The sequence below is a fragment of the Cherax quadricarinatus genome, chromosome 5 (assembly GCF_038502225.1).
Source record: "Cherax quadricarinatus isolate ZL_2023a chromosome 5, ASM3850222v1, whole genome shotgun sequence".
Taxonomy (NCBI): Eukaryota; Metazoa; Arthropoda; class Malacostraca; order Decapoda; family Parastacidae; genus Cherax; species Cherax quadricarinatus.
In genome coordinates this window covers 3,047,825-3,072,828 of record NC_091296.1, presented here as the reverse complement: position 1 = coordinate 3,072,828, position 25,004 = coordinate 3,047,825, and the positions used below count along the sequence as shown (strand labels likewise).

General features: G+C 49.9%; 1 protein-coding gene across 1 annotated transcript in view; it reads left to right on the top strand.

Moving 5' to 3' along the window:
- The window catches only part of NfI (Nuclear factor I), a 547,854-nt gene that overhangs the window by 157,765 nt on the left and 365,085 nt on the right, over positions 1 to 25,004 (top strand). The window lies entirely within an intron of this gene.

Sequence of the window (25,004 nt, the reverse complement as noted above, 5' to 3'; positions counted from 1 at the left end):
GGGTGCTTACTGGGGTGCTTACTGGGATGCTTACTGGGGTGCTTACTGGGGCGCTTACTGGGGTGCTTACTGGGGTGCTTACTGGGATGCTTACTGGGGTGCTTACTGGGGTGCTTACTGGGGCGCTTACTGGGGTGCTTACTGGGGTGCTTACTGGGGCGCTTACTGGGATGCTTACTGGGGTGCTTACTGGGGTGCTTACTGGGATGCTTACTGGGGAGCTTACTGGGGTGCTTACTGGGATGCTTACCGGGGAACTTACTGTGGTGCTTTCTGGGGTGCTTACTGGCGCGCTTACTGGGGTGCTTACTGGGGTGCTTACTGGGGTGCTTACTGGGGTGCTTACTGGGGCGCTTACTCGGGCGCTTACTGGGGTGCTTACTGGGGTGCTTACTCGGGCGCTTACTGGGGTGCTTACTGGGGTGCTTACTGGGGCGCTTACTGGGGCGCTTGCTGGGGTGCTTACTGGGATGCTTACTGGGGCGCTTACTGAGGAGCTTACTGGGGTGCTTACTGGGGTGCTTACTGGGGCGCTTACTGGGGTGCTTACTGGGGTGCTTACTGGGGAGCTTACTGGGATGCTTACTGGGGAGCTTACTGGAGTGCTTTCTGGGGTGCTTACTGGCGCGCTTACTGGGGTGCTTACTGGGGTGCTTACTGGGGCGCTTACTCGGGCGCTTTCTCGGGCGCTTACTGGGGTGCTTACTGGGGCGCTTACTGGGGTGCTTACTGGGGTGCTTACTGGGGCGCTTACTGGGGCGCTTGCTGGGGTGCTTACTGGGGTGCTTACTGGGATGCTTACTGGGGTGCTTACTGGGGCGCTTACTGGGGTGCTTACTGGGGTGCTTACTGGGGTGCTTACTGGGGCGCTTACTGGGGTGCTTACTGGGGTGCTTACTGGGATGCTTACTGGGGAGCTTATTGGGGTGCTTACTGGGATGCTTACTGGGGAGCTTACTGGGGTGCTTTCTGGGGTGCTTACTGGCGCGCTTACTGGGGTGCTTACTGGGGTGCTTACTGGGGTGCTTACTGGGGCGCTTACTCGGGCGCTTACTGGGGTGCTTACTGGGGTGCTTACTGGGGCTCTTACTGGGGTGCTTACTGGGGTTCTTACTGGGGCGCTTACTGGGGTGCTTACTGGGGAGCTTACTGGAGTGTTTACTGGGGTGCTTACTGGGGAGCTTACTGGGGCGCTTACTGGGGTGCTTACTGGGGTGCTTACTGGGGTGCTTACTGGGGAGCTTACTGGGGTGCTTACTGGGGAGCTTACTGGGGTGCTTACTGAGATTACTGGGGTGCTTGCTGGGGTGCTTGCTGGGGCGCTTACTGGGGTGCTTACTGGGGAGCTTACTGGGGAGCTTACTGGGGTGCTTACTGGGGAGCTTACTGGGGAGCTTACTGGGGTGCTTACTGTGGTGCTTACTGGGGAGCTTTCTGAGGAGCTTACAGGGGTGTTTACTGGGGTGCTTACTGGGGTGCTTACTGGGTGCTTACTGGGGTGCTTTCTGTGGTGCTTTCTGGGGAGCTTACTGGGGTGCTTACTGGGGTGCTTTCTGGGGTGCTTTCTGGGGGGCTTACTGGGGCGCTTACTGGGGTGCTTACTGGGGTGCTTACTGGGGAGCTTACTGGGGTGCTTACTGGAGTGCTTACTGGGGCGCTTACTGGGGCGCTTACTGAGGTACTTACTGGGGTGCGTACTGGGGTGCTTACTGGGGTACTTACTGGGGTGCTTACTGGGGTGCTTACTGGGGTGCTTACTCGGGCGCTTACTGGGGTGCTTACTGGGGTGCTTACTGGGGCGCTTGCTGGGGCGATTACTGGGGTACTTACTGGGGTGCTTACTGGGGTACTTACTGGGGTGCTTACTGGGGTGCTTACTGGGTAGCTTACTGGGGTGCTTACTGGGGTACTTACTGTGAGCTTTTTGGGGTGCTTACTGGGAGCTTACTGGGGTGCTTACTGGGGTACTTACTGTGGTGCTTACTGGGGAACTTACTGGGGAGCTTACTTGGGAGCTTACTGGGGTGCTTACTGGGGTGCCTACTGGGGTACTTACTGGGCTGCTTACTGGGGAGCTTACGGGGGTGTTTACTGGGGTACTTACTGGGGTACTTACTGGGGTGCTTACTGGGGTGCTTACTGGGGTCCTTACTGGGGTGGTTACTAGGGTGCTTACTGGGGCGCTTACTGGGGTGCTTACTGGGGTGCTTTCTGGGGTGCTTACTGGGGCGCTTACTGGGGTGCTTACTGGGGTGCTTTTTGGGGTGCTTATTGGGGCGCTTACTGGGGTGCTTACTGGGGTGCTTTTTGGGGTGCTTATTGGGGCGCTTACTGGGGTGCTTACTGGGGCGCTTACTGGGGTGCTTTCTTGGGCGTGTACCGGGGTGTACACTGGGGTGCTTATGGAGGCGCCTACTGGGGTGTCTTCTTCAGTCCAATACAGAGAAGAAGTGTAGAAAATGAGTAGTTTGAGGTAATCAGTCCCTCAACCTGGAGCCCATCATAGATACCCGTATGTTGCATAATTATCTTTCACGGGAGGACAGAGAGAGAGAGAAAGGTTAGAAGCTCCTGTTATCCCCTAGATGAGTTAGTAGCGCACTCAGCTCACCCAATGAGGTCCGTGGTTCGACCCCCGGTACAGGTGGAAACTTTAGGACGTGTATCCTTAAGACTCCTGCTGTCCATGTTCACCTAGCAGTAAAATAGGTACCTGGGTGTTAGTGGACTGGTGTGGGTCGCATCCTGGGCATAAATTGACCTAATTTGCGGGAAATGCTCAACATAACAAGTGACTTTCTATATAGTAGTATGTCACTGATGTCAACTATGGTCTGTATAAGTTGTATCATGTACTGGTACAAATAAAGATTATTATTATTATTATTAACCCTCTTGTGTGTGCGTGCACTCATCTATTCGTGGTTGCAGGGGTCGAGTCATAGCTCCTGGCCCTACGTCTGTGACTGAAGAAATACTTCCTAAGATCCCCATGTTTGTGTGTATCCTCACTTATTTGCAGCTAATCACAACGTAGGGGTGACAGTGCCATTATCTGGAGAGCCAATCACAACGCATCAGAGATTAAGCCAGGTTATTCAAGGAGCCAATCACAACGCATCAGAGAATAAGCCAAGTTAATCAAGGAGCCAATCACAACGTATCAGAGATTAAGCCAGGTTAATCAAGGAGCCAATCACAACGCATCAGAGATTTAACCAGGTTAATCAAGGTGCCAATCACAATGCAGGAGAAATTAAGCCAGGTTAATCAAGGAGCCAATCACAACGTATCAAAGATTAAGCCAGGTTAATCAAGAGCCAATCACAATGCAGGAGAGATTTAGCCAGGTTAATCAAGGAGCCAATCACAGTGCAAGAGAAATTAAGCCAGGTTAATCAAGGAGCCAATCACAATGCAGGAGAGACTAAGCCAGGCCAATCAAGAAGCAGCATTTCATCTGCTCCACCAATTAGAGCCAATGGTGTCGTAAAGCAGCCAATCACAGAGCTGCTGTCATAAAGCGACGACCGAGAGTGTTCCACACCAGTGTTCCATACCAGTGTTGTTCCACACCAACCAGTGTTGTTCCATACCAGTGTTCCACACCAGTGTTGTTCCACACCAACCAGTGTTGTTCCATACCAGTGTTGTTCCACACCAGTGTTCCACACCAACCAGTGTTGTTCCATACCAGTGTTGTTCCACACCAGTGTTGTTCCACACCAACCAGTGTTGTTCCACACCAGTGTTGTTCCACACCAACCAGTGTTGTTCCATACCAGTGTTCCACACCAGTGTTCCACACCAACCAGTGTTGTTCCATACCAGTGTTGTTCCACACCAGTGTTCCACACCAACCAGTGTTGTTCCATACCAGTGTTGTTCCACACCAGTGTTGTTCCACACCAACCAGTGTTGTTCCACACCAGTGTTGTTCCACACCAACCAGTGTTCCACACCAACCAGTGTTCAAAAAAGTGTTCCATACCAGTGTTGTTCCACACCAGTGTTCCACACCAGTGTTGTTCCACACCATTGTTCCACACCATTGTTCCACACCAGTGTTGTTCCACACCATTGTTCCACACCATCCAGTGTTCAAAACCAGTATTGTTCCACACCAACCATTGTTCCAAACCAGTGTTGTTCCACACCAGTGTTCTACACCAGTGTTCCATACCAGTGTTGTTCCACACCATTGTTTCATACCAGTGTTCCACACCAGTGTTGTTCCATACCAGTGTTGTTCCACACCATTGTTCCATACCAGTGTTCCATACCAGTGTTCCACACCAGTGTTCCATACCAGTGTTCCACACCTGTGTTCCATACCAGTGTTGTTCCACACCAGTGTTCCATACCAGTGTTGTTCCATACCAGTGTTGTGCCATACCAGTGTTGTTCCACACCAGTGTTGTTCCACACCAGTGTTCCAAACCAGTGTTGTTCCACACCAGTGTTGTTCCACACCAGTGTTGTTCCATACCAGTGTTGTTCCATACCAGTTGTTCCACACCAGTGTTCCATAACTGTTCCACACCAGTGTTGTTCCATACCAGTGTTCCACACCAGTGTTGTTCCACACCAGTGTTCCATACCAGTGTTCCACACTAACCAGTGTTGTTCCACACCAACCAGTGTTGTTCCACACCAAACAATGTTGTTCCACACCAGTGTTCCATACCAGTGTTGTTCCACACCAACCAGTGTTGTTCCATAGCAGTGTTCCACACCAGTGTTCAAAACCAGTGTCTACACCAGTGTTGTTCCATAAAAGTGTTGTTCCACACCAGTGTTGTTCCATACCAGTGTTGTTCCACACCAGTGTTGTTCCATACAAGTGTTGTTCCACACCAACCAGTGTTGTTTCACACCAACCAGTGTTGTTCCACGCCAGTGTTGTTCCATACCAGTGTTCCACCCCAGTGTTCCACACCAGTGTTGCATACCAGTGTTGTTCCACACCAACCAGTGTTGTTCCATACCAGTGTTCCACACTAACCAGTGTTGTTCCGCACCAGTGTTGTTTCACACCAACCAGTGTTGTTCCACGCCAGTGTTGTTCCATACCAGTGTTCTACGCCAGTGTTGTTCCATACCAGTGTTGTTCCACGCCAGTGTTGTTCCATACCAGTGTTGTTCCACACCAGTGTTCCATACCAGTGTTGTTCCACACCAACCAGTGTTGTTCCATACCAGTGTTCCACACTAACCAGTGTTGTTCCACACCAACCAGTGTTGTTCCACACTAAATGTTGTTCCACACCAGTGTTCCATACCAGTGTTGTTCCACACCAACCAGTGTTGTTCCATACCAGTGTTCCACACCAACCATTGTTCCACACCAACCAATGATCCACACCAGTGTTCCATACCAGTGTATTTCCATACCAGTGTTGTTCCTCACCAACCAGTGTTGTTCCACACCAGTGTTGTTCCATACCAGTGTTCCACACCAACCAGTATTGTTCCACACCAACCAGTGTTGTTCCACACGACCCAGCGTTGTTCCACACCAGTGTTGTTCCATACCAGTGTTGTTCCATACCAGTGTTCCTTACCTGTGTTCCACACCAACCAGTATTGTTTCACACCAACCAGTGTTGTTCCACACCAGTGTTGTTCCATACCAGTGTTGTTTACCAGTGTTCCATACCAGTCTTGTTCCATACCAGTGTTCCACACCAACCAGTGTTGTTCCACACCAGTGTTCCATACCAGTGTTGTTCGTCCAGTGTTGTTCCATACCAGTGTTGTTCAATACCAGTGTTGTTCCACACCAGTGTTCCAAACCAGTGTTGTTCCACACCAGTGTTGTTCCATACCAGTCTTGTTCCACACCAACCAGTGCTGTTCCACACCAGTGTTGTCCCACACCAACCAGTGTTATTCCATACCAGTGTTCCATACCAGTGTTGTTCCACACCACTGTTGTTCCATACCAGTGTTGTTCCATGCCAGTGTTCCACACCAACCAGTGTTGTTCCATACCAGTGTTGTTCCACACCAACCAGTGTTGTTCCACACCACTGTTCCACACCAACCACTGTTGTTCCATACCAACCAGTGTTGTTCCACACCAACCAGTATTGTTCCTTACCGACCAGTGTTGTTCCACACCAACTAGTGTTGTTCCACACCAACCAGTGTTGTTCCATACCAGTGTTGTTCCACACCAGTGTTGTTCCACACCAACCATTGTTTCACACCAACCAGTGTTGTTCCATACCAGTGTTGTTCCACACCAGTGTTCCACACCAACCAGTGTTGTTCCATACCAACCAGTGTTGTTCCAAACCAGTGTTCCACACCAACCAGTGTTCCACACCAACTGGTGTTGTTCCACACCAGTATTGTTCCACACCAACCAGTGTTGTTCCTTACCGACCAGTGTTGTTCCGCACCAACCAGTGCTGTTCCACACCAGTGTTGTTCCACACCAACCAGTGTTGTTCCATACCAGTGTTATCATGTGGGATTCGAACACGTGGATAGGGTAAAGTAATACTCACGTAGGCTGGAAGTACGTATAATTACGGATAATGTGGGGAGCGCCCAAACAGCCGTAACCTTGCCTCCTTGCTCACTCTCGTATGACTGACTAACCCCAGTACCCATATGTGAGGGGGGTGTTTGAATACTGCTGTGGTCAGCAACAATATGGATACAGACAGTGATTCACGCAGAGACGGTTGGTAGTGAGTCATCTACTGGTACACTGGTTACTGGTAACTGGTTACTGGAACTGGTATTACTACTGAGAGTGTTCTACACCAACCAGTGTTGTTCCTTACCAACCAGTGTTGTTCCATACCAGTGTTGTTCCACACCAACCAGTGTTGTTCCTTACCAACCAGTGTTGTTCCATACCAACCAGTGTTCCATACCAACCAGTGTTGTTCCTTACCAACCAGTGTTGTTCCTTACCAACCAGTGTTGTTCCACACCAACCAGTGTTGTTCCACACCAACCAGTGTTGTTCCTTACCAACCAGTGTTGTTCCATACCAGTGTTGTTCCACACCAGTGTTGTTCCTTACCAACCAGTGTTGTTCCATACCAACCAGTGTTCCATACCAACCAGTGTTGTTCCTTACCAACCAGTGTTGTTCCTTACCAACCAGTGTTGTTCCACACCAACCAGTGTTGTTCCATACCAGTGTTGTTCCTTACCAACCAGTGTTGTTCCACACCAACCAGTGTTGTTCCACACCAACCAGTGTTGTTCCTTACCAACCAGTGTTGTTCCTTACCAACCAGTGTTGTTCCATACCAACCAGTGTTGTTCCATACCAGTGTTGTTCCACACCAGTGTTGTTCCTTACCAACCAGTGTTGTTCCATACCAACCAGTGTTCCATACCAACCAGTGTTCCTTACCAACCAGTGTTGCTCCTTACCAACCAGTGTTGTTCCACACCAATCAGTGTTGTTCCATATCAGTGTTGTTCCTTACCAACCAGTGTTGATCCACACCAACCAGTGTTGTTCCTTACCAACCAGTGTTATTCCATACCAACCAGTGTTGTTCCTTACCAACCAGTGTTGTTCCACACCAACCAGTGTTGTTCCTTACCAGCCAGTGTTGTTCCACACCAACCAGTGTTGTTCCTTACCAATCAGTGTTGTTCCATACCAACCAGTGTTGTTCCATACCAACCAGTGTTGTTCCACACCAGTGTTGTTCCTTACCAACCAGTGTTGTTCCACACCAACCAGTGTTGTTCCTTACCAACCAGTGTTGTTCCACACCAACCAGTGTTGTTCCATACCAACCAGTGTTGTTCCATACCAGTGTTGTTCCACACCAGTGTTGTTCCTTACCAACCAGTGTTGTTCCATACCAACCAGTGTTCCATACCAACCAGTGTTCCTTACCAACCAGTGTTGCTCCTTACCAACCAGTGTTGTTCCACACCAATCAGTGTTGTTCCATATCAGTGTTGTTCCTTACCAACCAGTGTTGATCCACACCAACCAGTGTTGTTCCTTACCAACCAGTGTTATTCCATACCAACCAGTGTTGTTCCTTACCAACCAGTGTTGTTCCACACCAACCAGTGTTGTTCCTTACCAGCCAGTGTTGTTCCACACCAACCAGTGTTGTTCCTTACCAATCAGTGTTGTTCCATACCAACCAGTGTTGTTCCATACCAACCAGTGTTGTTCCACACCAGTGTTGTTCCTTACCAACCAGTGTTGTTCCACACCAACCAGTGTTGTTCCTTACCAACCAGTGTTGTTCCACACCAACCAGTGTTGTTCCACACCAACCAGTGTTGTTCCTTACCAACCAGCGTTGTTCCACACCAACCAGTGTTGTTTCTTACCAACCAGTGTTGTTCCACACCAACCAGTGTTGTTCCTTACCTGTCATGTGGGGGTTCGATTACGTGGATTGGGTAATAACACTCACGTTGGATGTTCTAGTCCGTATATTGGAGGGTAAATATGGGGAGCACCACGCCTGGCCTGCCTCTCTGCTAACTTTCTCTAAGACTGACTCACGAATTGGGTCCTAGGGGTGAGCGGCGTTCAGAAACATGCTATGGTCAGCACCAACATGAATAACAGTCAGTGATTCACACAGACGGTTGGTAATGAGTCATACTACTGGTAACTGGTTACTGGTAACTGGTACTACTGGGAACTGATACGAATTACCACCCAGTGTTGTTTCACACCAACTAGTGTTGTTCCTTACCAACCAGTGTTGTTCCACACCAGTGTTATGTTCCACACCAGTGTTGTTCCACACCAGTGTTGTGTTCCACACCAGTGTTGTGTTCCACACCAGTGTTGTTCCACACCAGTGTTGTATTCCACACCAGTGTTGTGTTCCACACCAGTGTTGTGTTCCACACCAGTGTTCCACACCAGTGTTGTATTCCACACCAGTGTTGTGTTCCACACCAGTGTTGTGTTCCACACCAGTGTTGTTCCACACCAGTGTTGTGTTCCACACCAGTGTTGTTCCACACCAGTGTTGTATTCCACACCAGTGTTGTGTTCCACACCAGTGTTGTGTTCCACACCAGTGTTGTTCCACACCAGTGTTGTATTCCACACCAGTGTTGTGTTCCACACCAGTGTTGTGTTCCACACCAGTGTTGTTCCACACCAGTGTTGTGTTCCACACCAGTGTTGTGTTCCACACCAGTGTTGTGTTCCACACCAGTGTTGTTCCACACCAGTGTTGTGTTCCACACCAGTGTTGTGTTCCACACCAGTGTTGTTCCACACCAGTGTTGTGTTCCACACCAGTGTTGTGTTCCACACCAGTGTTGTGTTCCACACCAGTGTTGTTCCACACCAGTGTTGTGTTCCACACCAGTGTTGTTCCACACCAGTGTTGTATTCCACACCAGTGTTGTGTTCCACACCAGTGTTGTGTTCCACACCAGTGTTGTTCCACACCAGTGTTGTATTCCACACCAGTGTTGTGTTCCACACCAGTGTTGTGTTCCACACCAGTGTTGTTCCACACCAGTGTTGTGTTCCACACCAGTGTTGTGTTCCACACCAGTGTTGTGTTCCACACCAGTGTTGTTCCACACCAGTGTTGTGTTCCACACCAGTGTTGTGTTCCACACCAGTGTTGTTCCACACCAGTGTTGTGTTCCACACCAGTGTTGTGTTCCACACCAGTGTTGTGTTCCACACCAGTGTTGTTCCACATCAGTGTTGTGTTCCACACCAGTGTTGTGTTCCACACCAGTGTTGTGTTCCACACCAGTGTTGTTCCACACCAGTGTTGTGTTCCACACCAGTGTTGTGTTCCACACCAGTGTTGTGTTCCACACCAGTGTTGTGTTCCACACCAGTGTTGTGTTCCACACCAGTGTTGTGTTCCACACCAGTGTTGTTCCACACCAGTGTTGTTCCACACCAGTGTTCCACACCGTTGTTCTGGTACTAAGCTACATGCATGATGTAAGTCACAATCTTTGAGTTTTACTGGGTTATCCTAGCTTAACTTATCCTAGCATATCCTAACTTATCCTAGCTTATCTTAGGTTATCCTAGGCTAAGTGTTGACAGTGTACTATGCAAGTGTTGCTTCAGTAACACTCTACACACTTGTGTTGCTTAATCCCAAACTTGGGTAATTATTGACATTGTGTCTCCACAGCAGGACTCGAACCCGCACACTCTGCTGCTGAGTGTGCAGGTTCGAATCCTGCTGTGGACTCGGAGATATTGTTCGTGCACACACACACTTGTACTCATCTAATTGTGGTTGCAGGGGTCGATTTATTTAGCTGCTGGCCCCCCGCCTCTTCACTGGTCGCTACCACACTTGTGTGTTGTGTACGGTGCAGGGGAGGAGGGGGGGAGGGTGTTGGAAACCTCTGTTACCATCACCTGTTAGTGGGCCCCCGCCTACCTGTGGCGGCGTCTCTAGCTGCTACACCTCTGGGGGAGATATGCTAGGTGTAGTGTTAAGCTTGAGATGCTGAGAGTTGTAGCCTCTGTTAGGTTGTACTCCGTCTCCGGTCTTCCTCCTTCCTGCCTTTTTTTGGATTCACTTAAGCGTGAGCGTGTAGTCTCCTATTTGTGGTTGTAGGGGTTGAGTCACAGCTCCTGGCCCCGCCTTCGCTACTAGGTGTACGTGCGTGGGCGTGGGCGGGAGAATGGCAAACGGAAGGCCTCACTCACCAACTGTTCTGTTTAACGACGGCGTTTCTTCTGTTGTTGTCAGGTATCAATAAATCAATCAGCCTCGGGGCGCTGAGGGTCCTAACCCGCAGGGGGCCCCCCGTTAGGGGCCTCCATAACCTCAGTGTTGAGGGGCCATAGAGGCGAGAGTGTTGGTCTCTGTCAGGATGGTGGGTTAGGCCCCTCTTGCCGGGGATCAATCACAGCATCCCTTGTACTCCTTCCTTCCCTCCTTCCTTCCCTCCCTCCTTCCTTCCCTCCTTCCTCACCTTCCTTCCCTCCTTCCTCACCTTCCTTCCCTCCTTCCTTCCCTCCCTCCTTCCTTCCCTCTTTCCTACCTTCCTTCCCTCCTTTCTACCTTCTTTCCCTCTTTCTTACCTTTCTTCCCTCCTTCCTACCTTCCTTCCCTCCTTCCCTCTTTCCTACCTTCCTTCCCTCCTTCCTTCCCTCCTTCCTACCTTCCTTCCCTCCTTCCTACCTTCCTTCCCTCCTTCCTACCTTCCTTCCCTCCTTCCTACCTTCCTTCCCTCCTTCCTACCTTCCTTCCCTCCTTCCTACCTTCCTTCCCTCCTTCCTACCTTCCTTCCCTCCTTCCTACCTTCCTTCCCTCCTTCCTCACCTTCCTTCCTCCTTCCTCACCTTCCTTCCCTCCTTCCTCACCTTCCTTCCCTCCTTCCTCACCTTCCCTCCCTCCTTCCTCACCTTCCTTCCCTCCTTCCTCACCTTCCTTCCCTCCTTCCTCACCTTCCTTCCCTCCTTCCTCACCTTCCTTCCCTCCTTCCTCACCTTCCTTCCCTCCTTCCTCACCTTCCTTCCCTCCTTCCTCACCTTCCTTCCCTCCTTCCTCACCTTCCTTCCCTCCTTCCTCACCTTCCTTCCCTCCTTCCTCACCTTCCTTCCCTCCTTCCTCACCTTCCTTCCCTCCTTCCTCACCTTCCTTCCCTCCTTCCTCACCTTCCTTCCCTCCTTCCTCACCTTCCTTCCCTCCTTCCTCACCTTCCTTCCCTCCTTCCTCACCTTCCTTCCCTCCTTCCTCAACTCCCTCCTCCCTTCCCCTTCCTTCCCTTCCCCTCGCGGCCCGGTCCACGATCAGGCCTACCGGTGGATGAGGGCCTGATCAACGAGGCTGTTACTGCTGGCCGCACGCAATCCAACGTACGAACCACAGCCCGGCTGATCCGGCACCGTCTTTAGGTATCTGTCCAGCTCCCTCTTGAAGACAACCAGGGGTCTTCCCATAATGCCCCTTATTGCTGGTGGGAGGCTGTTGAACAGTCTTGGGCCCCGGACACTTATTGTGTTTTCTCTTAGTGTACCAGTGACGCCCCTACTTTTCACTGGGGTTATGTTGCATCGCCTGCCAAGTCTTTTGCTTTCGTATGGAGTGATTGCTGTGCGCATATTAGGGACCAGTCCCTTCAGAATCTTCCAGGTGTAGATTATGATACATCTCTCTCGCCTGCGCTCCAGTGAGTACAAGTCAAGTGCTTCCAGGCACTCCCAGTAGTTTGATGGAACTTATACGTGCAGTAAAGGTTCTCTGTACATTCTCTAGATCTGCAATTTCACCTGCCTTGAATGGGGATGTTAATGTACAGCAGTATTCCAGCCTAGTGAGAACAAGTGATTTAAAAAGGATCATCATTGGCTTGGCATCTCTTGTTTTGAATGTTCTCATTATCCATCCTATCAGTTTCCTGGCAGATGTGATAGTGGCATTGTTGTGATCCTTGAAGGTGAGATCCTCAGACATTACTACTAGTGGTGAACACTGTCATACTTCAGACAGTCTAGTATCTCTCAGTAGCTCTGTGTCTCACCTTCCCTCCCACTTTCCCTCCCTCCCTCCCACCTTCCCTCCCTCCCTCCCACCTTCCCTCCCACCTTCCCTCCCTCCATCCCACCTTCCCTCCCTCCCACCTTCCCTCCCTCCCTCCCACCTTCCCTCCCTCCCACCTTCCCTCTCTCCCACCTTCTCTCCTTCCCACCTTCCCTTTCTCCCTCCCACCTTCCCTCTCTTCCTACCATCTTCCCTCCCTCCTTTCCACCTCTCCCTCCCACCCTCCCTCCCTCTCTCCCTCCCACCCTCCCTCCCTCTCCCTCTCACCCTCCATCCCTCTCCCTCCCACCTACCGTCCCTCCCTCCCTCTCCCTCACCCTCCCTCCCTCTCCCTCTCTTCCTCCCTCCCACCCTCTCTCCCTCTCCCTCCCTCCCACCCTCCCTGGAATATTGTCTCTCACCTCGCCCAGGAAAATTGATCGGTCATAAAGATGTAAATGTGGACGCTGAGACCATATTATAATGTCTCAGGTGGGGGTGAGGGGGTAGGGGTAGGGGAGAGGGAGGGGTAGGGGAGAGGGAGAGCGGGTAAGTGATGAGTAGGAGAAAGTAGGGAAGTAGGGAATGAGGAGGGTAGAGAGTACCTTACCTTTATATGTATGTATGTATATATATATATATATATATATATATATATATATATATATATATATATATATATATATATATATATATATATATAGGGAGGTACCACCTCTAGAACTGTTATAGGGACCCTCATCCTCAGAGAAAAGAATAAACTTCCTTCAGGGAAAACTCAAGGTTCTCCCTGAAGCTGTTTGAGAATTTTCTCCTGCCACCCCTATATTTTATATATATTTTATTTAAAGACAAACTACGTTGACAAAACATTCACAAAAATATGATACAAAGTAAAACAACATAGGTGACTCAGAGCTACATCTCGAATACTTCGTCCAGCTCCCCGGCGGTGGGCCGTGTGCCCAGAATGCTGCAGGCATTTCCTCTCTGGATCGCAACACTGAGTCTCTGAAAGAGGAAGCTGGTCGCCCTGTATTACTTTGTTTCTATGATGAGCTTTTCACCCAGCTCTATTAGGAACTTTAGAGCACACTTGCCCCATGCTCCAAGGGTCTCCGACCCTATTGGGATGAAGTTATAGCAAGGGGGAAGGTCTTCATATTTGCGGATCTTCTGGGTCTCCCTGTGGCTGGCAGCTCCACCCCCTTCCACTACGGAGTATGGCAAGTAGGTGTCTGCCAATGTGGCAGCACAGGTGTAGTCCCAGGCAATCTGCTTTCCATCCTTCCAAGGTAGCATAGTGGCTCCATCAGGACGCTTTTGACTTCTGTCAGACCTCTGCACTTGGATCAGCCGGGCTGTGGCTCGTACGTTGGACTGCGTGCGGCCAGCAGTAACAGCCTAGTTGATCAGGCCCTGATCCATCGGGAGACCTGGTCATGGACCGGGCCGCGGGGGCGTTGATCCCCGGAATAACCTCCAGGTAACCTCCAAGTATGCAGGACAAGCCACGGGGGGGGGGGGTGGAAATCTTTAGCTCAAGTACTTTCACACTTCTCAGTGCGTCATCAGGAGCTGTGCAGTGTTGCCAGGGAGCAACCAAAGCAGGGAAAGAGAGGTCTCAGAATAGCGTAGGTGTCATCGGCCACCGTTACCCTTAGACTGCGTTAGTGGTCGGTGCCAACCCAACCCTACCATCATCCCCCTATATAACCATCAGAACTGACGTGGTGTGAAGTTTTGGTAGGTAGACACTGGACGGGCGTCACCAGTCCACCAGCCCACTTCACACCACGTCAGTTTTGATGGTTATATAACGCCTGTAGCTGTTAATGTACCATACAGTGACAATCACACGAGATAATGCAAGGAGAGGTTAAAGGATATTAGTATAATTTAGATCATAGGAATATCGGAAAGGCATATAAGTCCCCATGTATGGCATATTAACAGCCACTGAGAAAATGGTAGACAATACGTAGGAAGAGATACTCTTGAGTACATGGGTAGAACATTCTAGTACCTCAGAGCAGGACATTTAAACTGACAAAGACCACATTGTATTCTCTTTCATTATTTGAAAAGGTCACACAGAATAATAGCTATCTATGTCTACAATATCCAACGAGAAACTTATTTTCTCAAACCACATGACCTGTTATAAACGATTAGAAAAAGCTTAGGGCTGGCTTTTTATATCTTATAATTTCATACTTGACATCTCAGAAACCCTCGTACCCCATATAGGTAGTGGGGGGATGATGGTAGAGTGGGGTTGGCACTGACCACTAACCCAGTCTAAGGGTAACCATGGACGGTGACACCTACGCTACTCTTGGCTTAAATAGCAACGCTCATCTTGCCATATAGGACAAGCGAAAATTTGTGTATGCAATAATTTCGCCAAAATCATTCTGAACCTAACGAAGAAAAATATATTTCACTGTGTTTCTTTAGTATTAAATTACTGTAAACAAATCTAAAATATATTTAGTTGGGTTAGGCTAAAATAAATTATTCTTGTTATAATAAGGTTAGGTAAGTTTTCTAAGATTCTTTTGGAGCAAAATTAAAAAAATTTACGTTAACATTAATGAAAAAAATATATCTCTAAACGTATAAGAGAAAATTTCAGAAAGGACTTAGTTTTAAATGAGTTCTTGCTAATTGACCAGTTTTACCTATTCAGCACGACATATATATATATATATATATATATATATATATATATATATATATATATATATATATATATATAAAGTGGCCAGGAGCTAGGAATCGACTCCTGCAACCACAACTAGGTGAGTACGCACACACACACACAAGAGAGAGAGAGAGGAGTGGGAGGATTGCATATTCTTGGACTGCAAGAAGGCGTTTGACACAGTTCCACACAAGAGATTGGTGCAAAAACTGGAGGACCAAGCAGGGATAACAGGGAAGGCACTACAATGGATCAGGGAATACTTGTCAGGAAGACAGCAGCGAGTCATGGTACGTGGCGAGGTGTCAGAGTGGGCACCTGTGACCAGCGGGGTCCCACAGGGGTCAGTCCTAGGACCAGTGCTGTTTCTGGTATTTGTGAACGACATGACGGAAGGAATAGACTGAGGTGTCCCTGTTTGCAGATGACGTGAAGTTGATGAGAAGAATTCACTCGATCGAAGACCAGGCAGAACTGCAAAGGGATCTGGACAGGCTGCAGACCTGGTCCAGCAATTGGCTCCTGGAGTTCAATCCCACCAAGTGCAAAGTCATGAGGATTGGGGAAGGGCAAAGAAGACCGCAGACGGAGTACAGTCTAGGGGGACCAGAGACCACAAACCTCACTCAAGGAAAAAGATCTTGGGGTGAGTATAACACCTGGCACATCTCCTGAAGAGCACATCAACCAAATAACTGCTGCAGCATATGGGCGCCTAGCAAACCTCAGAACAGCATTCCGACATCTTAATAAGGAATCGTTCAGGACCCTGTACACCGTGTACGTTAGGCCCATATTGGAGTATGCGGCACCAGTTTGGAACCCACACCTAGCCAAGCACGTAAAGAAACTAGGGGAAGTGCAAAGGTTTGCAACAAGACTAGTCCCGGAACTAAGGGGCAGGACCTAGGAGGAGAGGTTAAGGGAAATCGATCTGACGACACTGGAGGACAGGAGAGATAGGGGGGATATGATAACGACATATAAAATACTGAGAGGAATTGACAAGGTGGACAGAGACAGGATGTTCCAGAGATTGGACACAGCAACAAGGGGTCACAGTTGGAAGCTGAAGACACAGATGAACCACAGGGATGTTAGGAAGTATTTCTTCAGTCACAGAATAGTCAGGAAGTGGAATAGTTTGGGAAGCGATGTAGTGGAGGCAGGATCCATACATAGCTTTAAGCAGAGGTATGATAAAGCTCACTGTTCAGGGAGAGTGACCTAGTATCGACCAGTGAAGAGGCGGGGCCAGGAGCTCGGACTCGACCCCCGCAACCTCAACTAGGTAAGTACACACACACACACACACACACACACACACACACACACACACACACACACACACACACACACACACACACACACACACACACACACACACACATAGGGGAAGTGAAAGAGAGACAAAATATATGAGAGAGAGGAACAGAGTAATGTAGGAAGAAGGAACACAGGGATGACTTGTATTAATATGGACTATTACTGTTATCCATCAACACTGTGACAACACTGCTGCCACTCACCAACATTGTGACAACACTGCTGCCACCCACCAACACTGTGACAACACTGCTGCCACCCACCAACACTGTGACAACACTGCTGCCACCCACCAACACTGTGACAACACTGCTGCCACCCACCAACACTGTGACAACACTGCTGCCACTCACCAACATTGTGACAACACTGCTGCCACCCACCAACACTGTGACAACACTGCTGCCACCCACCAACACTGTGACAACACTGCTGCCACCCACCAACACTGTGACAACACTGCTGCCACCCACCAACACTGTGACAACACTGCTGCCACCCACCAACACTGTGACAACACTGCTGCCACCCACCAACACTGTGACAACACTGCTGCCACTCACCAACATTGTGACAACACTGCTGCCACTCACCAACATTGTGACAACACTGCTGCCACTCACCAACATTGTGACAACACTGCTGCCACTCACCAACATTGTGACAACACTGCTGCCACTCACCAACATTGTGACAACACTGCTGCCACTCACCAACATTGTGACAACACTGCTGCCACTCACCAACATTGTGACAACACTGCTGCCACTCACCAACATTGTGACAACACTGCTGCCACTCACCAACACTGTGACAACACTGCTGCCACTCACCAACATTGTGACAACACTGATGCCACTCACCAACATTGTGACAACACTGCTGCCACTCACCAACATTGTGACAACACTGCTGCCACCCACCAACACTGTGACAACACTGCTGCCACTCACCAACACTGTGACAACACTGCTGCCACTCACCAACACTGTGACAACACTGCTGCCACTCACCAACATTGTGACAACACTGCTGCCACTCACCAACATTGTGACAACACTGCTGCCACCCACCAACACTGTGACAACACTGCTACCACCCACCAACACTGTGACAACACTGCTGCCACTCACCAACATTGTGACAACACTGCTGCCACTCACCAACATTGTGACAACACTGCTGCCACCCACCAACACTGTGACAACACTGCTACCACCCACCAACACTGTGACAACACTGCTGCCACTCACCAACACTGTGACAACACTGCTGCCACCCACCAACACTGTGACAACACTGCTGCCACTCACCAACACTGTGACAACACTGCTACCACCCACCAACATTGTGACAACACTGCTGCCACTCACCAACACTGTGACAACACTGCTGCCACTCACCAACACTGTGACAACACTGCTGCCACCCACCAACACTGTGACAACACTGCTGCCACTCACCAACACTGTGACAACACTGCTGCCACCCAACACTGTGACAACACTGCTGCCACCCACCAACACTGTGACAACACTGCTGCCACTCATCAACACTGTGACAACACTGCTGCCACTCACCAACACTGTGACAACACTGCTGCCCCTCACCAACACTGTGACAACACTGCTGCCACCCACCAACACTGTGACAACACTGCTACCACTCACCAACACTGTGACAACACTGCTGCCACCCACCAACACTGTGACAACACTGCTGCCACCCACCAACATTGTGACAACACTGCTGCCACTCACCAACATTGTGACAACACTGCTGCCACTCACCAACATTGTGACAACACTGCTGCCACCCACCAACATTGTGACAACACTGCTACCACTCACCAACACTGTGACAACACTGCTGCCACCCACCAACACTGTGACAACACTGCTGCCACCCACCAACATTGTGACAACACTGCTTCCACTCACCAACACTGTGACAACACTGCTTCCACTCACCAACACTGTGACAACACTGCTGCCACCCACCAACACTGTGACAACACTGCTACCACTCACCAACACTGTGACAACACTGCTGCCACCCACCAACACTGTGACAACACTGCTGCCACCCACCAACATTGTGACAACACTGCTTCCACTCACCAACACTGTGACAACACTGCTTCCACTCACCAACACTGTGACAACACTGCTGCCACTCACCAACACTGTGACAACACTGTTGCCACCCACCAACACTGTGACAACACTGCTGCCACCCACCAACATTGTGACAACACTGCTTCCACTCACCAACACTGTGACAACACTGCTGCCACTCACCAACACTGTGACAACACTGCTGCCACCCACCAACACTGTGACAACACTGCTGCCACTCACCAACACTGTGACAACACTGCTGCCACCCACCAACACTGTGACAACACTGCTTCCACTCACCAACACTGTGACAACACTGCTGCCACTCACCAACACTGTGACAACACTGTTGCCACCCACCAACACTGTGACAACACTGCTGCCACCCACCAACACTGTGACAACACTGCTTCCACTCACCAACACTGTGACAACACTGCTGCCACTCACCAACACTGTGACAACACTGTTGCCACCCACCAACACTGTGACAACACTGCTTCCACTCACCAACACTGTGACAACACTGCTGCCACCCACCAACATTGTGACAACACTGCTGCCACCCACCAACACTGTGACAACACTGTTGCCACCCACCAACATTGTGACAACACTGCTGCCACTCACCAACACTGTGACAACACTGCTGCCACCCACCAACACTGTGACAACACTGCTGCCACTCACCAACATTGTGACAACACTGCTGCCACTCACCAACACTGTGACAACACTGCTGCCACCCACCAACACTGTGACAACACTGCTGCCACTCACCAACATTGTGACAACACTGCTGCCACTCACCAACACTGTGACAACACTGCTGCCACCCACCAACACTGTGACAACACTGCTGCCACTCACCAACATTGTGACAACACTGCTGCCACTCACCAACACTGTGACAACACTGCTGCCACCCACCAACACTGTGACAACACTGCTGCCACTCACCAACACTGTGACAACACTGCTGCCACCCACCAACACTGTGACAACACTGCTGCCACCCACCAACACTGTGACAACACTGCTGCCACTCACCAACATTGTGACAACACTGCTGCCACTCACCAACACTGTGACAACACTGCTGCCACCCACCAACACTGTGACAACACTGCTGCCACCCACCAACACTGTGACAACACTGCTGCCACTCACCAACATTGTGACAACACTGCTGCCACTCACCAACATTGTGACAACACTGCTGCCACCCACCAACACTGTGACAACACTGCTGCCACCCACCAACACTGTGACAACACTGCTGCCACTCACCAACATTGTGACAACACTGCTGCCACTCACCAACACTGTGACAACACTGCTGCCACCCACCAACACTGTGACAACACTGCTGCCACTCACCAACATTGTGACAACACTGCTGCCACTCACCAACACTGTGACAACACTGCTGCCACCCACCAACACTGTGACAACACTGCTGCCACTCACCAACACTGTGACAACACTGCTGCCACTCACCAACACTGTGACAACACTGCTGCCACTCACCAACACTGTGACAACACTGCTGCCACTCACCAACACTGTGACAACACTGCTGCCACTCACCAACACTGTGACAACACTGCTGCCACTCACCAACACTGTGACAACACTGCTGCCACTCACCAACACTGTGACAACACTGCTGCCACTCACCAACATTGTGACAACACTGCTGCCACTCACCAACACTGTGACAACACTGCTGCCACCCACCAACACTGTGACAACACTGCTGCCACTCACCAACACTGTGACAACACTGCTGCCACCCACCAACACTGTGACAACACTGCTGCCACCCACCAACACTGTGACAACACTGCTTCCACTCACCAACACTGTGACAACACTGCTGCCACTCACCAACACTGTGACAACACTGTTGCCACCCACCAACACTGTGACAACACTGCTGCCACCCACCAACATTGTGACAACACTGCTGCCACCCACCAACACTGTGACAACACTGTTGCCACCCACCAACATTGTGACAACACTGCTGCCACTCACCAACACTGTGACAACACTGCTGCCACCCACCAACACTGTGACAACACTGCTGCCACTCACCAACATTGTGACAACACTGCTGCCACTCACCAACACTGTGACAACACTGCTGCCACCCACCAACACTGTGACAACACTGCTGCCACTCACCAACACTGTGACAACACTGCTGCCACCCACCAACACTGTGACAACACTGCTGCCACTCACCAACACTGTGACAACACTGCTGCCACTCACCAACACTGTGACAACACTGCTGCCACCCACCAACACTGTGACAACACTGCTGCCACTCACCAACACTGTGACAACACTGCTGCCACTCACCAACACTGTGACAACACTGCTGCCACCCACCAACACTGTGACAACACTGCTACCACCCACCAACACTGTGACAACACTGCTACCACCCACCAACACTGTGACAACACTGCTGCCACTCACCAACACTGTGACAACACTGCTGCCACTCACCAACACTGTGACAACACTGCTGCCACCCACCAACACTGTGACAACACTGCTGCCACTCACCAACACTGTGACAACACTGCTGCCACCCACCAACACTGTGACAACACTGCTACCACCCATCAACACTGTGACAACACTGCTGCCACTCACCAACACTGTGACAACACTGCTGCCACTCACCAACACTGTGACAACACTGCTGCCACCCACCAACACTGTGACAACACTGCTGCCACTCACCAACATTGTGACAACACTGCTGCCACTCACCAACACTGTGACAACACTGCTGCCACTCACCAACACTGTGACAACACTGCTGCCACTCACCAACATTGTGACAACACTGCTGCCACTCACCAACACTGTGACAACACTGCTGCCACTCACCAACATTGTGACAACACTGCTGCCACTCACCAACACTGTGACAACACTGCTGCCACTCACCAACACTGTGACAACACTGCTGCCACTCACCAACACTGTGACAACACTGCTGCCACTCACCAACACTGTGACAACACTGCTGCCACTCACCAACATTGTGACAACACTGCTGCCACTCACCAACACTGTGACAACACTGCTGCCACTCACCAACACTGTGACAACACTGCTGCCACTCACCAACATTGTGACAACACTGCTGCCACTCACCAACATTGTGACAACACTGCTGCCACTCACCAACACTGTGACAACACTGCTGCCACTCACCAACACTGTGACAACACTGCTGCCACCCACCAACACTGTGACAACACTGCTGCCACCCACCAACACTGTGACAACACTGCTGCCACCCACCAACACTGTGACAACACTGCTGCCACCCACCAACACTGTGACAACACTGCTGCCACCCACCAACACTGTGACAACACTGCTGCCACTCACCAACATTGTGACAACACTGCTGCCACTCACCAACACTGTGACAACACTGCTGCCACCCACCAACACTGTGACAACACTGCTACCACCCACCAACACTGTGACAACACTGCTGCCACCCACCAACATTGTGACAACACTGCTGCCACCCACCAACACTGTGACAACACTGATGCCACCCACCAACACTGACAACACTGCTGCCACCCACCAACACTGTGAAAACACTGCTGCCACCCACCAACACTGTGACAACACTGTTGCCACCCACCAACATTATGACAACACTGCTGCCACCCAACAACACTGTGACAACACTGTTGCCACCCACCAACATTGTGATAACACTGCTGCCATCCAACAATATTGTAAGAACACTGCTGCCACCCACCAACATTGTAAGAACACTGCTGCCACCCACCAACATTGTAACAACACTGCTGTCATCCACCAACATTTTGACAACACTGCTGCCATCCACCAATATTATAAGAACACTGCTGCCACCCACCAACATTGTAACAACACTGCTGTCATCCACCAACATTTTGACAATACTGCTGCCATCCACCAATATTGTAAGAACACTGCTGCCACCCACCAACATTGTAACAACACTGCTGCCACCCACCATCATTGTAAGAACACTGCTGCCACCCACCATCATTGTAAGAACACTGCTGCCACCCACCATCATTGTAAGAACACTGCCACCCACCATCATTGTAACAACACTGCTGCCACCCACCAACATTGTAACAACACTGCTGCCACCCACCATCATTGTAAAAACACTGCTGCCACCCACCATCATTGTAACAACACTGCTGCCACCCACCATCAATGTAGCAACACTGCTGCCACCCACCAACATTGTAACAACACTGCTGCCACCCACCATCATTGTAAAAACACTGCTGCCACCCACCATCATTGTAAAAACACTGCTGCCACCCACCATCATTGTAACAACACTGCTGCCACCCACCAACATTGTAACAACACTGCTGCCACCCACCAACATTGTAACAACACTGCTGCCACCCACCAACATTGTAACAACACTGCTGCCACCCACCAACATTGTAACAACACTGCTGCCACCCACCATCTTTGTAACAACACTGCTGCCACCCACCAACATTGTAACAACACTGCTGCCACCCACCAACACTGTGACAACACTGCTGCCACCCACCAACACTGTAACAACACTGCTGCCACCCACCATCATTGTAACAACACTGCTGCCACCCACCATCATTGTAACAACACTGCTGCCACCCACCAACACTGTAACAACACTGCTGCCACCCACCATCATTGTAACAACACTGCTGCCACCCACCATCATTGTAACAACACTGCTGCCACCCATCAACATTGTAACAACACTGCTGCCACCCACCATCATTGTAACAACACTGCTGCCACCCACCAACATTGTAACAACACTGCTGCCACCCACCATCATTGTAACAACACTGCTGCCACCCACCAACACTGTGACAACACTGCTGCCACCCACCAACACTGTGACAACACTGCTGCCATCCACCAACATTGTAACAACACTGCTGCCACCCACCAACATTGTAACAACACTGCTGCCACCCACCATCATTGTAACAACACTGCTGCCACCCACCATCATTGTAACAACACTGCTGCCACCCACCATCATTATGACAATATTCCTTCATTACAACCCCCTGTGCTCTCTGGCTAAGAGTGTTGTTCGGTGTTGACGGCATCAGACGCAGCGATCATTTACGGCCCGTATACAGCCAGTAGAGCATTTAAATTACTGGGAACGCCTTGAAGTCTTAAATACATACTCAATGAAGAGGAGAGGTGATACATGATAATATATACCTGGAAAGTACTCGAGTTTCTGGTCCCAAATCTGCACACTGCCATAATAACATAATGGAGTGAGAGATATGAGAGGAAGTGTAAAATAAATGCAATGAAAAGCGGGGAAGAAGTGAGCACATTAAGGGAACACTGTATCAACATCCGTGGTCCTAGATTATTGAACATCTTACCAGAAGATATCAGAAAAACGGCTGGAATAAGTGTAGAAGTCTTCAAGAGGAAACTGGACAAGTACCTTCACCAGGTGCTAGATCAACCAGGCTGTGATGGATGTCTGATGCAGTGGGGCTCTGGTGGCCTGGTGGCTACAGCTCTCGCTTCAGACGGCGAGGGCCTGGGTTCGATTCCCAGCCAGGGTAGAAACATTGGGCGTGTTTCTTTACACCTGTTGTCTATGTTCACCCATCAGTAAAATGGGTACTTGGGTGTTAGTGGACTGGTGTGGGTCGCATCCTGGGGGACAAAACTGACAAAATTTGCGGGAAATGCTCAGCATAACAAGCAGCTTTCTATATAGCAGTATGTCACTGATGTCAGCTATGGTCTGTATAAGTTGTATCATGTACTTGTGGTAAATAAAGATATTATTATTATTATTATTATTATTATTATTATTATTATGCAAGACATGTCTGGTGATGCAGTGTGTTATGTAAGACATGTTTGGTGATGCAGTGTGTTATATAAGACATGTCTGGTGATGCAGTGTGTTATATAAGACATGTCTGGTGATGCAGTGTGTTATATAAGACATGTCTGGTGATGCAGTGTGTTATATAAGACGTGTCTGGTGATGCAGTGTGTTATATAAGACATGTCTGGTGATGCAGTGTGTTATATAAGACATGTCTGGTGATGCAGTGTGTTATATAAGACATGTCTGGTGATGCAGTGTGTTATGTAAGACATGTCTGGTGATGCAGTGTGTTATATAAGACATGTCTGGTGATGCAGTGTGTTATATAAGACATGTCTGGTGATGCAGTGTGTTATGTAAGACATGTCTGGTGATGCAGTGTGTTATATAAGACATGTTTGGTGATGCAGTGTGTTATATAAGACATGTCTGGTGATGCA